Consider the following 13,637-nt stretch of genomic DNA (forward strand, 5'->3'; position numbering starts at 1 on the left):
ACTGTATGAAACTAACAATATTCAACCAGTTTTGATGAACAAAAATGCCAGTTCTACATGGTTTAACCTGGCTCTGATTATTTTATGTTGAAGAGATCTGCCTTCTAAATCCTAACTGTGTTAGTTACTCTTTACATAATCTTAAACAAGTCACTATTTCTCTAATTTTTATTTTCTCATCTAAAAACATGGTTTAACTGGGTTTGCCATACCTATCCCATAGGATTTCTAAGTACAGAAAATAGGTTTGAAAATCTTAAGGTGTAATCATGTCACATATGCTAGAATGTGAGCACCTAGATGGTGACTTTCTGTGTCATGTTCCAGGAATTTTTCTTCAACTCGCCCATCAAAAACATAACTGGTATTCAAATAGCTATTAAATGACCAACTGACTAAATGGGTACATCTAAGAGTTTGAATCCACGTGTTTGTTCTTTTTTATCAAATAAGGCCAAAGGGAGTGACTGAGTCTGTTTTTTATTTGTTATCACCAAAGTCTAATACAGTGGCTAGCTTGTGATAGGTAGTCAATATGTATTTGTTGAACTTAATTTCACTGCATTTTATTTAAGGTATTGAAGATTAGCAATTTATCAATATTCACTGAAACATATAAACCCTTGTTTCCAATAGCTATGTTGACTTGAAGTGTTGAAGGGTTAAATTTTAAGATGTTTATTATATTCTCTATGGGCAATTGTTCAATTATTTAAAATATATATGTTGAGGGTCTTTCACATGTAATTGATAAGGTCCCTGACCATAGAAGCCTACAAGTTAGTAGAGAAGAAAAAACAAATAAGTTTGACAACAATGTGTACTAAGTGCTTTAAGAACAGAAACATCAAAGTCCTACAATGTCAGGACTCGAGCACACTTAAGTATGAGTCAGATCTAAGCTGGAGCAGCAGTAAAAGCTATAGCAGAGTAGAGCAAGGGCTAGGAAATGAACCTGACTACAGAGGCAGTTTTTAATGTGCAAGGATCATGGCAAGTTTAGGTGTGATGCAAGCAGATTTTAATTCAGAGACTGTAGCTCAACAGATATGGCATGTTAGTAATGATATTAAGAACATAAATAATAATAACATCTAATATTCTTGAGCATTTACTGTGTTGCAGGTGATGTCCCAAGGATTAACTAATTGATCTTCACAATAGTCCTGTGAAGTAGGTATTGTTACTGTGCCAATTTCCACATGAGGCAAGTAAGACTTAAAAAGATTCAGTAACTTTCCAACGGTCATGCAGATGGCAGGAGAGGTAGATGGTAGCTGGAGACTAGAAATTAAGTGCCACTTGAAAGATGGAAGATCATCCTTGGTGATCCTTCATTTCACATAACAGAGAGAGAGCAGAAGTAACATCTACCACCACACTCGCCAAAAGCAGGGGGCTAGCATGATCTAGACCAGTTCCATGGACTCCAACAATGAAAGCCAAACTCAGAAGGAACCTGAAATGCTAGGCAGAAAAACTGAGGCAGAAGATTATATAAACAGAGGCCCCATGGGAGACTAGTGATGGGGAGACAGTTAGTCAAAGCTGAGACTTAGAAACTCACCCTCTATAACACTGGGTCCCCAGACTGAGCTCAGATTCAGAAAATGGTGGACTTGAGGCTCTTGTCAGTTTTCCTTCCTGGAAATACCAGGCAGCACTGAGCCTGTCAATGGAGAGAATCTGTAATTCCACAAGGAATGGGCCAACATCCACCACAATTTAGGAGTGGACAAACATTGGATTATAAAAGAGCCTCATGGAGAAGATAAGACTTGACCTAGATGTTCAAGTAATAGGACTTAAGGAATGGGGGAAAGCAAAGAATTTTGAATGAAGCGAAGATGCAGTAGGGAAATAGGGAGTAAACACGCTGAGACAGAATGTTTATTCAGGGTAGCTGAACAAAATAGAAAAAAAGGATGCCAGATTGGGGACTCTGCACAGTACCTGATATGATAAATGGTGCCATATATACTCCTGAGATACTGAGGAGACATTTTTTCCTACCTCAAATTACTAATTTTCCAAGAATGATAAGAGGATAAGTTAAAAATCAGTTCAACATAAATTATGCAATGTGGAGATTTCTAAGGCTTTTGATCCCTCTATCATCCCTGTTGCTCACTGATTTGGGCCATTTCATTATTGAATTAGTTCCTTTTCTGGGAGATGTGCCAGGCAGGTAGGAGGCAACACTAAATCCATCAGTTCTGCTCCTTGTTAGCAATGCTGCCATTTAAAATTATGGGTTAAAATAAAATTTGAAGATGACTTCTGAATTCTATTTCTCCTGTTTCTGCTCATCAATAACATGAAATTAGTCATAAGCCATAAATACCTTCACAGATATGTTAGGGTTAGATAAGTCAAATATTTACTTGTAAAGAAAAAGAACCTCATGTTCCCATAAACGTCACACAGGAAATTTCTCCGCAGGCAGCTTCATTCCAGAGCAAAGCCCTCTAACAATACAAATGTCCCCACAGACAAACGTACATACAGACAGATGTATTTCTGTTTCCTACAAGCTTTGGATGCCTGGTAATATTTTTTTTATCCTATTTTCTTACCTTTTCCTCATCTATCATTTTTATGTATATTTCCACAGCCCCCTCCTCATTCGTCTCCTATTCCTCCCCTCACATTCCCCCCATCCACACACACGATGACTGGCTCTAATGGAGCCACAATTTTCTTTTATACACACAATCAAATTTATTTCTTCTACTACACTTAGTGGAGAATAATATATGAATTTTATAAAAGTTTTTCTCAAGTTTAAAATGTGTGAAAGTCGATGATTATTACTATCGGTAATGGTCTCATACATTTTGTTACAATGGTTGAAGGGGAGGGAATAAATGGAGCAGGGAGGATAGTCTTTCTTTATTTGCATATGAAACTAGATAAAAGTTTCAATGGGGTCGTTAGGCTTAGTCTACAAGAGACCACAGTGACTTGAAGAGAAACTATGCTGAAAGTCAGATAAAAATATCCCATTGATTGGCATTTTACTTTCTAAAATAATTCATCTGACCTCCAATTGACTGTGACTTCTAATGTTTCAAAATTAAGTTTATCTGCTCCTTTATCTCCGTTGTTAAATATTTGCTAATATGCATGCAAACAGTTACTAATGCTGGAAAGATATGACCTGTAGCCAACCTTTCAAATATATTAATTTTTATATTTTTCAGTGCCTAATTAGCAAGTACTCATTTGCTCTTAGAACACTCTGACAAGTAGGTATTATTATCCACAACTTAACAGAAAATAAAACCAAGCCATAGAGCTACTAACTCAGTGAATTACTAGTTCATACAACTAGTAAGCAGTGGAATGTAAGATTCAAATAAAGCTGTCTATCAATTTGTTTTAATATACCACACTGCCTTTCACACATTAAAAGGAACCTGGTAGTAGGACTAAGCAATTACTATTTTACTATAAAAACTCCAATGTACACATTTTATGTAAATAGTTCTAATGCCCTGCAAAACACTTCCTCATTCCTTAAAAACACCCTCAAAAACTTATGTCCACCCTTAAAGCATCTCAGGGAGAGCAGCAGCACAGGAATTAATCACATTTTACAGACAAGGAAACTGAGTGTAGGAGAAATGTAGGCTTGCCCAAGGCAGCCTGGTCACTAAGCAGTGAAAGCAGAACCAATCCTCAGGCCACAGGAGGCTGGGGTCTGTGATCTTGCTGTGCATTTCTGAAGAGGAGGAACAAGACTCGGTGAATACCATACTTTCCCACAACTCTACTACGCCATATTGCTTTCTTTGGTAAACCAAAATTTGTGTATGTGTGTCTCTTTACAATTGAATCCATAGCTAATGAAATCCTGCTGATAGGCTCATTAAAAAAAGCTGTACTTAGTACTTCTTTTTACTATTGTGACAGAAGTCCCATAAAGAATAGAAACCATTTCATTCCACTTTAAAAACGTAATTGCTGTGGTTTCTTAATAAATAGCCAAACTCACCTGCTAGATAAGATTTGAATTCATCATGAAAACAGAAACAAGCAGAGTCTTGGGCTGAAAGGATGGGCTTAAAAGACGGAAAGTTCCAGATCTGAATCCTGACTGTGCTTTTAATTGGTGACAGCTGATGTCGAATAAGAGCTGTCTAAGAAGCAAGCCAGTGGTTAGCACTTCACATGCATCTCACAGCAACAATTTGGGAATGGGTTTTATGGATGATTTTAGAGCTTGCTTCACCTGCCCAACAGGACACAACAGAATTGTGCTCGAACCTAAAATCCGAGATTCCGATTCTGGGCTTCTCAGGCACTTACTGACTCTCTCTGAACACTGGCTACTTCACTTATAAAACAGAGCTAATAATTAATGCCTACCTCAGAGATTTGCTGCACACAGTAAATGAGCATGTATATAACACAATGAAGGGCTCCCTTTGGTACTAGTTACTAGTAAACACAGGAAATAACTGCTTTCTCAAGATGGACTTCCACTTACCATAGCTTACTTCATTTGCCTTCAAAAAATATATCTGAGAAGAATCTAACAAAAATATTCTTTATGACACATCCACATAGGACACAGAGATATCCAGAAATTTGCCACGGGGCAGTTTTACAAAGTAGTTAATAGGGGTTCAAACAGCCTCTACAGGGGCAGGTCAAAATACAAAATAAATATGATCTTTAAAGCAGCTCTGGAAGAAAAGGGGATGAAATATAATGGCAAATCAATAATTAAACAGTCAGCATCGGTCAATCTATCACTAGATAAGCTGGCAGACAAGAAGGATAAATACTCTCATTATGATTTCAGCATGCCCCACTTAGTTGTATATGAAATCTATGGTGCACATTTGGCCCACCATTTAGATGCTCCTTTGTCAGATTTGACACAGAGCATTTCGCAGATTTCGATTATCGCTCTGCTGGGAACATTTTGTAGGCAGTGGTGTCGCAGTGCAGTTAGCATCACTGATTGAATGGCAAGGAGCTAAGGGCAGGAAGGAGACATGTATTTATTTCTTTGGTGTGCTCAGTGCCCACCCCCGGCCAGGGATGGACAGAAAGTAGAGGGTCGGGAACTAGGGAGTGAATGAATTCACACTGACTCTATCTCTGTAGTCATTCCCCCTCCTCAGCTAAGTCCTTTGCTCTCAGAAAGAACGGGGAAATGGAACTAAAGTGGGAGATGGCCAAATCCACATGCTTTGGCTCAGCAAGTAAAATGCATGGATGCATTTGAACAAAGTCAGGGAGAACAGAGTCGCATGTTCGGGCACTCTGAGGAGACCCAGGACGTGAGATACAAGGCTGAATTAATTGTGAAGGTCAGATAAAGACAAAACTTGAAAGTTAAACATAAAGCCAGATACTGTGCTCTTTAATACATTATCTCACTTAATTTCATTTCATATGCACAACTTTCCTGTGAAACAGATGTTCTTTTCCTTATTTTACAGATGAAAGAACTGATGCTCAGAGAAGTTAAATGACTTGCTCAAGATCACATACTTTATAAGTGTCAGAGCACAAGTCATTTTTTACTCTGAATCTAGTCTCCTGGTACAGTAGGCATGGGGATGAATTGAAAGGTTTTTGAATTTGCCAACTCAAATGCCTTATAATTGCATGATTCATGCACCTCAAAGTAGCCTAGAACACCATGTACTTCTCAGAGTTACAAAACATACCAACAATTTAAATCATATCACCACTTACTACCCCAACATTTATCAGGTGGTGGAGCTAGCTGTAGGTGAAGGGCAGTAATGTTCCCCAGGGAGGCACCGGGGGCCTTTTCCCTCTGACATGCTCTTTTGGCATTGTTCCACACTTCTTATACCAACATTGCTCTTCCTACCCATACACTATGTAGTTGGAACTCCCAGGACCCTCTAATCTCCCTGGTCCTCTCATCTTTCCTAAGCACGTCACATAATCAATCATTTAACTCACATCAATTCAAGGTTCTACCAACAGACTGAATGTAACAGTGAGCTAAGAATAACTGGCTCTGATAAAAACTGACAGCCAACAATGAGAATAGTCAACGAACTGAAAGCAAAGAATAGAAAGGCTTTGGTACATTATCACCTCTGAGTAAAATCAGACCCATGCTACCCAGAAATGTCTGCCATCACTAAGGGCCATAATGAAAAAGCTAGAAAATGGCTCAGCCTATAGAGCAGCAGCCTGCAGTTCTTGAACCATTAGAACTAGTCACTTCCCTTGAAGCGACGGGCTTATAATTGGTGTGCCCAACCACAGACATGGAAGAATCAATCTTCCAAGTCTCTGAGTTCATGCCATCTGTGGCCCATTCAGCCAAAGCCATCCCTTAAACTTGAGGGAACAGCTTTAGTCTGAAGCTGACGCCACCACAGTCTTTAGAAAGATAAAAGAAAAATTATAAATCATGCATAATTCTGTTTCTAGAAAGTAAAAATAAAAGAATTCCTTAATTGATTGATATTATATACTAGCTTGCCACATTTGGATGGAATTTGATAAGTAGAAAGGCCTTACTTTACCTGGAGGCAGTGAACTAAACCAGTGGTTCTCAAAGAGCTGTCTCAGGCCAGCAGCATCGGAGAACTTGTTGAAAATGCAAATTTTCAAGCCCACTCCTCCTTAAATAGAAATTCTGTGGGTAGGGCCTGGCAATTTGCGTTTTAACAAGCCCTCCGGGTGATTCTAATAACTATGGAACAAGGCTACCTCAATACAGCTTTTGACCCTTTACGAAGCTAAAATCAGAGTCAAAAGTGCACACAGAAGGCAGGAAAAGTAAACTTATTACCTAGAGCACAACAGTAAATAGTTAAGCCCTCATGCCAGTTTTGTGTTTTTTAGCAAATTGCATATCTTCATTTCTTACTTCAGTTTCCTCATCTCTAAAACAGGAATAATAATATCATCTGGTTCACCAGAATATTGTGAGAATTAAACAAAATAATGCCTTGCATTCATAAACGTGCCTGACACAATTGTGAGCATTTAAAAATATTACCTGTTATTATTAAAAGTTTAAATTAACACCAAAAACAAAGCATACAAACCTCAAGAAAATGCCCACAGGGATAAGAAAATTTAAACAAACCAAATGTAAATGAGAAAATTTACATATGGAGGGGTGGGGAATTCCCAATTGTGAGTAACAATAGGAAGGTAGTCAATGAGATCTGATGACCATTTCATCAATCCGCTTCCTTTTTTTTTAAGATTTTTATCGGGGGGGAATTGGGGGAGGGAACAGCACTGGGAATCAGGGATGGGGAACAGATAAGTTGCTGTCCTTTTGTTCTTCAGTCTAGTTGTGGAGGACGTTGCTTTACTGGCCCATGTTGGTATTATCATTGCACCCTTCGCAGGTGAGGCAGTCAATCCCCAGCAATTGGACGGCCGCTCACGGCCACTCACAGCAACTCATGCCAGCTGTCAGCGCTCACGCTAGCTGCCGGCAATTCACGGTAGCTTACAGCAGCCCACTGCAGCAGGGGCTGCAGCCTATGCCATCGCCAGTGACTCACAGCAGCCCAGCTCCAGGTTGAGCTGTTGTTCACCATCTTAGCTGTAGAGGGCAGTGTCACTGGCCCCCATGTGGGATCTGAACCGGGGCCCTGTTGCTCAGAGCTGGCGCCCCAAGCCAACTCTTAAACAACGTGCCACTCAGCCGGCCCCAGCTTCCATTTTGAGGAGAAACAATTAAATGTAATTTTTCCTTATGGTAACTCTTTCTAGGGTAACTCAAGTTCTCTTAACCTGGAAAACTGAGACTGGGGAGCAGAAGATGAGATAAAATATCCCATAGCAGTACTGTCTTGGTTCAAAGACAGAAACCAAATCCATGTAAAAAGCAAGATTTTTTGACAAAAGGAAATTTTTCAAAGCAAGTTCTGTTGCCAGTGACAACCAAAATAAGACCTCACCAGAACAGAAAGATAAATCTCTCTGCCCATTCAAAATTAAGACACAGAAGAAAGTTTGCAACCCCAAACCCAACTGAATTTTTTAAAAGTCCATGAGAACAATTTGAAAAATAATTGAAGATCTGAAAGTCAAATTATGGCAGAGGCAGGCTGAGAGAGAGGTGATTGTGGAAAAGCAAGACACTTAAAAACAGTTGGGTCATTTCAAAAATCAATCTATAGCTGGCTGAAGACTTGGAAAAGCAGAAATAAGTCTTTTGCAAGGACTTCCCACTCACTGACTTCATTCATCCAGAACCTGTTTTGATTGATCTGTCATCTTCCTCTCAGAGTGACGGAAATGGTTTTCACCTCATCTATTTTCCCTGTGGTGCTCTGTTCTTTAGCACGTTGTGAGCATGTCAGCTGGAGATGGAGAGATCAACCTGTGCAGTTCATGTCTAATTCAACCTTTGCAAGCAGATGAAGGAAGAAACATGTGTGTGGGGACTGACCTTGGCAGTCAGGCAAAGAGGAAACAGTCATCTCTATCCCACTATTTTCACCCTCCAGCAGCATTTTCCTGAGTCCTTTCTACCCCAGACCTTGTGAAAGCAAGGAAACACATCATTCACTTGAAAAAATAGACTGTGTTATGGGGCAGAGAAAAATGTATTATAGAATTACTCTGAGGAACAGGTGATGCAGAAAACAAGTTAATATCCTTAACCAACTATGTTGAGTTATCTATGAAGAAAGATGTTTTAAAGATGAGCCATTGTGACAGACAGAAGAGGTGAGTTCCATCTGCAGCCTTGCTCATTCGCTTTGCTACCTAAGACAAGCCAATCCCTGCTTCTGGGCCGATTTCTGCAACTTTCAGGTTAGAAGAGTAAATGATGTCAGTGGCTTCTAAATCTAGATACTTATGAAAAGGCTTTTAACTATATTTCTGGGCAACGCCCCAGGTTTTTTTCATCAAAATAACAAGAAATAGGGTCCAGGATCTATCTTTTCAAAAAATTCAGCTCTGAAATGGTTTGTAAATTACTGGATTAGATCATCGCTAAGGACTCTTTTTGTTGTATATGTTGTGTACCCAGCATTGACTTGTCCTCCAGGTAAAGAGCAGAGCAGATAGGGCTTTCACCCCAACAAAACTTTAAATGGAAATGGGAAGTAGTACTCCCCAGCTCTTCCAGTTATCTATTGTTGTGTAATAAACTATCCCAAACCTTAATGGCTGAAAATGATAACATTAATTTTTCTCATAAATCTGCAATTTAGGCAGAGCTTGGTGGGGACAGCTCAACTCTCCTCCACTCATCATACCTGAGGCAGTTCAAGTCTGGGGGCTGGAGTCATCTAAGGACTTGTTCATAAATGTCTGGTTGTTGATACTGGATGTCTGCTAGGACCTCAGCTAAGTGCTTCCGGCTTGACTCTTACACCAGGCCTCTCCAAGGGGCTGCTTATGGCTTCTTCTCAGCAAGGTGGCTCAGCTCCAAAGGTGAGCATCCCTAGAAAGAGAAAGCAGCAGAGCAGAAAGCCCTTACTACTTCTTTACAACCTAGTCACAAGGTCACACAGCAGCAAGCACTTCTACTTGATTCTATTCATAAGGAAGTCACAAATCCTTCCCAGGCTCAAGGGGAGGGAAAAGAGGTCCCACCTGTTGAGGATAGAGTAGCAAGGTTCTCTGGAAGAGCATGTGGGACCAGAAATATATTTGGAAAATATGATCTACCATACCAATAAAGCAAATAGATGTATGAAAGAGAATAGTGGAGGATAGTAAGAAATTGGGCTGGGTAGGTACATATACAAGATTATAAAAGAACTTGAAAATCAGACAGATGAGGTTAGACATGCTTAGGAAAGAAACTGAGCCACAAAAGGGGCTTTGAGCAAAGATTTCTTTGAGTGAAGGACCCAGTAAGACATGTTCTTACATTGTGAATCAAGGTGAGCTTTACGAAGCTCTTTAGGGAAAGTGATTTATAGGTCTAAAGAACTCAGTTCTATTTCTTCTCTGTGACCTCTCACCATTTCTACACCCGTGAATTATAAGAGGACAACAGGAGCACTTTGGCATACTACTAGATGCCAGACATTTTGAATGTGTTATCTTATTTAAATATCACAAGAAAAATCAGAGGTTAATAATACTATTATCCCTACTTTCCAGATGAGGACAATGAAGCTCAGAAATATTAAATAGCATGCCCAGAGCCAAATAGCTTATAAGCATAGAGCCATGATTAAAACCCAAGTCTGTATGACTGCAAAGTGAGGACTTTCTCTCTATGTCATGTTATATGCCTTCATCATTTTGAAGATGAAAATTGTATAACATTATGTGTTTTATACTAAAAGATAAATAGTGCAGTAGTCCCTCTGTGCATATGTTTTAATGTCAGGTAATGGAAAATGAAATCAACAGAAAGATTCAAATAAAAAATCTCTGCTTCAGGCCTGGAATACGAATTTTTTGAGAGAAATTGGAATGGTAGGAGCTAAATCCCATGATACCACTATCTGTAATGCCTCCTCTCCCTAGCCACACACAGAGACACACCTAAATGACTCAGGAAAGCATATTCTCTGAAAAATCAAAAAAGAGCTATAATGAAATGGGGAGAATTTATAGAGATTTTATGGTCCTTCATTCTTTTCCATCACAAACAGTGTGCACATCTCATATTTCTCTCCCTTTGAAGCTGCATATGTTGTCCTTATTCTGAGATTCAATCTGTAACCCTGACTCCACCTCGTCCCTGTGACAAGGGCAAATTAGAAGGTTGACAATGTTTTTGTTTTTAGAACTTTTATAGCATATATTCACCCCTGAGCATCTAAAAATGTCCTCTATTAATTGCAAAAAAAAAAGTTTTTGATATACTCTTGCCAGTGGCATTTGTATTATAATAAGAGACTTGTGAGTATAAAGAATAGATCTATAGTAGGATTGCAGGCCTAGTCAGAGTCTGGGGACAGGATCTCTGTGGGCTGGAAGGGAGTGTTCAGCATCTCACCCAAATCAATCATATATACACTAATGTACTAATTCCTTTCAAGTCAGACCCAAACCACTGTTACATGTAATCCCTCAAGAAGGAAGTTGGCTAAGACAATGATAATAAGATATTCCACTGTAAGAATATGTGTGTGTGTGTGTGTGTGTGTGTGTGTGTGTAATTCACATAGCACATCTGCAAGTATATCGCATTTAAGTTCACAAACAACATTGCAAGGTAGGTGTTACTAGCATTATCTTACAGATGAGAAAACTGAGACACAAAGAGTTAAGATCCTGAAGAACTTGGCAATGTAAGTGCCCCAATCTTCTCCTTATAAGTCTACTACAGAAAGCCCCCCACCACCTGTTATAGGTACTGCCCTGCTATGCTTCACCAGCAGCAAAACTGGGAAGACTCTTGTCACTGAAGCTGACCCAAGCTCCATGTTAGAGAATGATAACGCCTTTCTATAAGGAGCTTCATAGCAGATGTGCAGTGCCAGAAACTTACGCCCTCTATAGCAACTTAATGTAATATTGGCGTCTCTCCTGGATACTCTGGGGCCCTGAAAAAAATTGCAGAGGGCTGTATTGTTGATTCGACTCTGCAATGGAGACCAAGGAAAACTCTCCACCAAGAAGAAATATTGCTCCCAGGAGCATGAGGCTCAGAAGCAGCAGTCACAAAGATTCCCTGACAAAGCACTTGCCATGGGTCTGTACTAGGGCATCAGAGAAGCTTCCACCCAGCTGTTCCCTTATCTGCAACATGAGTAGATGAGCTGCCATCTCAGAGGTAAGAGCCAACGTTTACTATGTGTGCCAACATTCTGGAACAGGGACAGATGAATAAGGAGCTGAATGTGCCACAAGGAAGTCCAGCATGGGACCAGAACAAGGGTAGAGATAGAGTCTCTGCCACACGGACAGAATATAATGTGCCTTACAAGCGATACAAGGAAAGCGCTCTTGGCAGCATACAGAATGGTGACCAGCAGAAGCAGAAATGGCTCTGCTTTACTCCTCACGCCCAGCCCTTGGTCTCCTAACCAACTGCCACTGCTGGTTCCCTTTGCTGTGGCCAAATCTGGGTACACTGGCTATCTTGACATTTCATGGGCAGTGTGATAAGGCTGATTTAGGAGGAGAAGGGAAGTCAGGCTTTCTTCTTTGCCTATATTCCCTTAAGGAAATTTCCCTTAGATCTCAGAACTCTCCCAGTGCTGGCATTTCAGTCACTTTCTTCTCCAGTTGGCTTTGCTCAACAATAGCAAACTGTCTGGGCATTTGGCCACAGCAGAGGGGCAAGTAATGCTTGACTGAGATAAAGTGTATTTGACTTGGCAGGTGTGCCCAAACCCCCTGAGGGCAGTGGGTGGTATGCTTTATCTAATTATTCACAGCATGCTGCTGGGTAGAGTGGGACATTGTCTCAGGGGTAGAGAGAGAGGTGTCTCTCATTTCAGCACCGGCCTGCCTTGGAAAAGGCAGGCCTACGTCTGGAACACTAACCTCCAAGCCTGGAAACTTGAACACCAGAAAATCTGACTAAACCACCAAGAAGGTGGAAACAATATAACCAGAAATCTTTCCCAGACATCTACAGACACCTTGAATCCAGGGCTTACTGCCACCTCTTTGACTTTGGAGAAGTCAACCAGCCTCACTAGTCTACATGACATGAATGCCTTCCTGCAGAAGTGCTTAACAAGAACCAGAAGGCTAAGAAATTGAACCTTTGGAGTGAGAAAATTATGGACAAAATATTCTATATGATCATTATAGTAAAATGTATATGAGGTACAACAATTAAGTTCGTGAGTTCATCATACAAAAAGTGCTACATATCTCATTGCTGAATATCACTATGGTTACCTTCAAAGTATTCCCCTTAGGAAGCTATGCACTGACTCCAGCACCTAGTCCACCCTTCAAAACAATTTTGGAACTTTTTCTGGAATGGCCATCAGAGCTGTCGTTGTATTACCTTTGATGTCCTGAAAGTCATCAAAATGTCTTCCTTTCAATATTTCCTTTACCTTTGGGTAAAGAAAGAAGTCATTGGGGGCCAGATCAGGTGAGTAGGGAGGGTGTTCCAAAACAGTTATTTGTTTGCTGGCTAAAAACTCCCTCACAGACAGTGCTGTGTGGGCTGGTGCATTGTCGTGATGTAAGAGACATGAATTGTTGGTGAAAAGTTCAGGTCGTTTTCATCTCACTTTTTCATGCAGCCTTTTCAGCACTTCCAAATAGTAAACTTGGTTAACTGTTTGTCCAGTTGGTACAAATTCAGAATGAATAATCCCTCTGATGTCAAAAAAGGTTAGCAACAGCATTGCAACAAGTTCATGAACTTAATTGTAAGACCGCGTACATCGCCAATTTTTTTGACATTCATGGCTAGGAGGAATTTTTTAAAGAAGGGCCATATTTTCAGAATTTCTAAAAGAAATCTATAGTTTTACAAAGTCACAGAATGTTTTTTGTTTAAAGTTGAAGCTAAATACCTACCTGATGAAATGAACTCGCTGAGGACAAGACTAGGTCTGTCCCATTCACCTCTGTATCTTGAGTGCCTGGTGTGTAAGTGCGCTGATTAATATTAGTTTAAATGAATGAACGCTAGAGAGGACCAAATTAAAACTGTATGCATATGTCTAGTCCCATACTTAAAACAACATAGGCCCTTAATAAGGTTTTTTTTTTCCCTTTCC

The 13,637-nt window shown here is 40.0% G+C and overlaps 1 protein-coding gene across 3 annotated transcripts in view; it reads left to right on the forward strand.

Annotated features, from left to right (window-relative positions):
- Nucleotides 1-13,637, forward strand: part of GRM3 (glutamate metabotropic receptor 3) — a 231,070-nt gene that overhangs the window by 99,182 nt on the left and 118,251 nt on the right. The window contains exon 1 of one of the 3 annotated variants that reach the window (XM_019623737.1): nucleotides 8,683-8,700. The exons of the other annotated variants lie outside the window; for them this stretch is intronic. The gene's annotated coding sequence lies outside the window, so the exon portion shown is untranslated. Of the gene's footprint in view, nucleotides 1-8,682; nucleotides 8,701-13,637 lie in introns of those variants that run through there. 3 annotated transcript variants of the gene reach the window in all.

Source organism: Hipposideros armiger, unplaced genomic scaffold (genome assembly GCF_001890085.2).
Source record: "Hipposideros armiger isolate ML-2016 unplaced genomic scaffold, ASM189008v1 scaffold_560, whole genome shotgun sequence".
Taxonomy (NCBI): domain Eukaryota; kingdom Metazoa; phylum Chordata; class Mammalia; order Chiroptera; family Hipposideridae; genus Hipposideros; species Hipposideros armiger.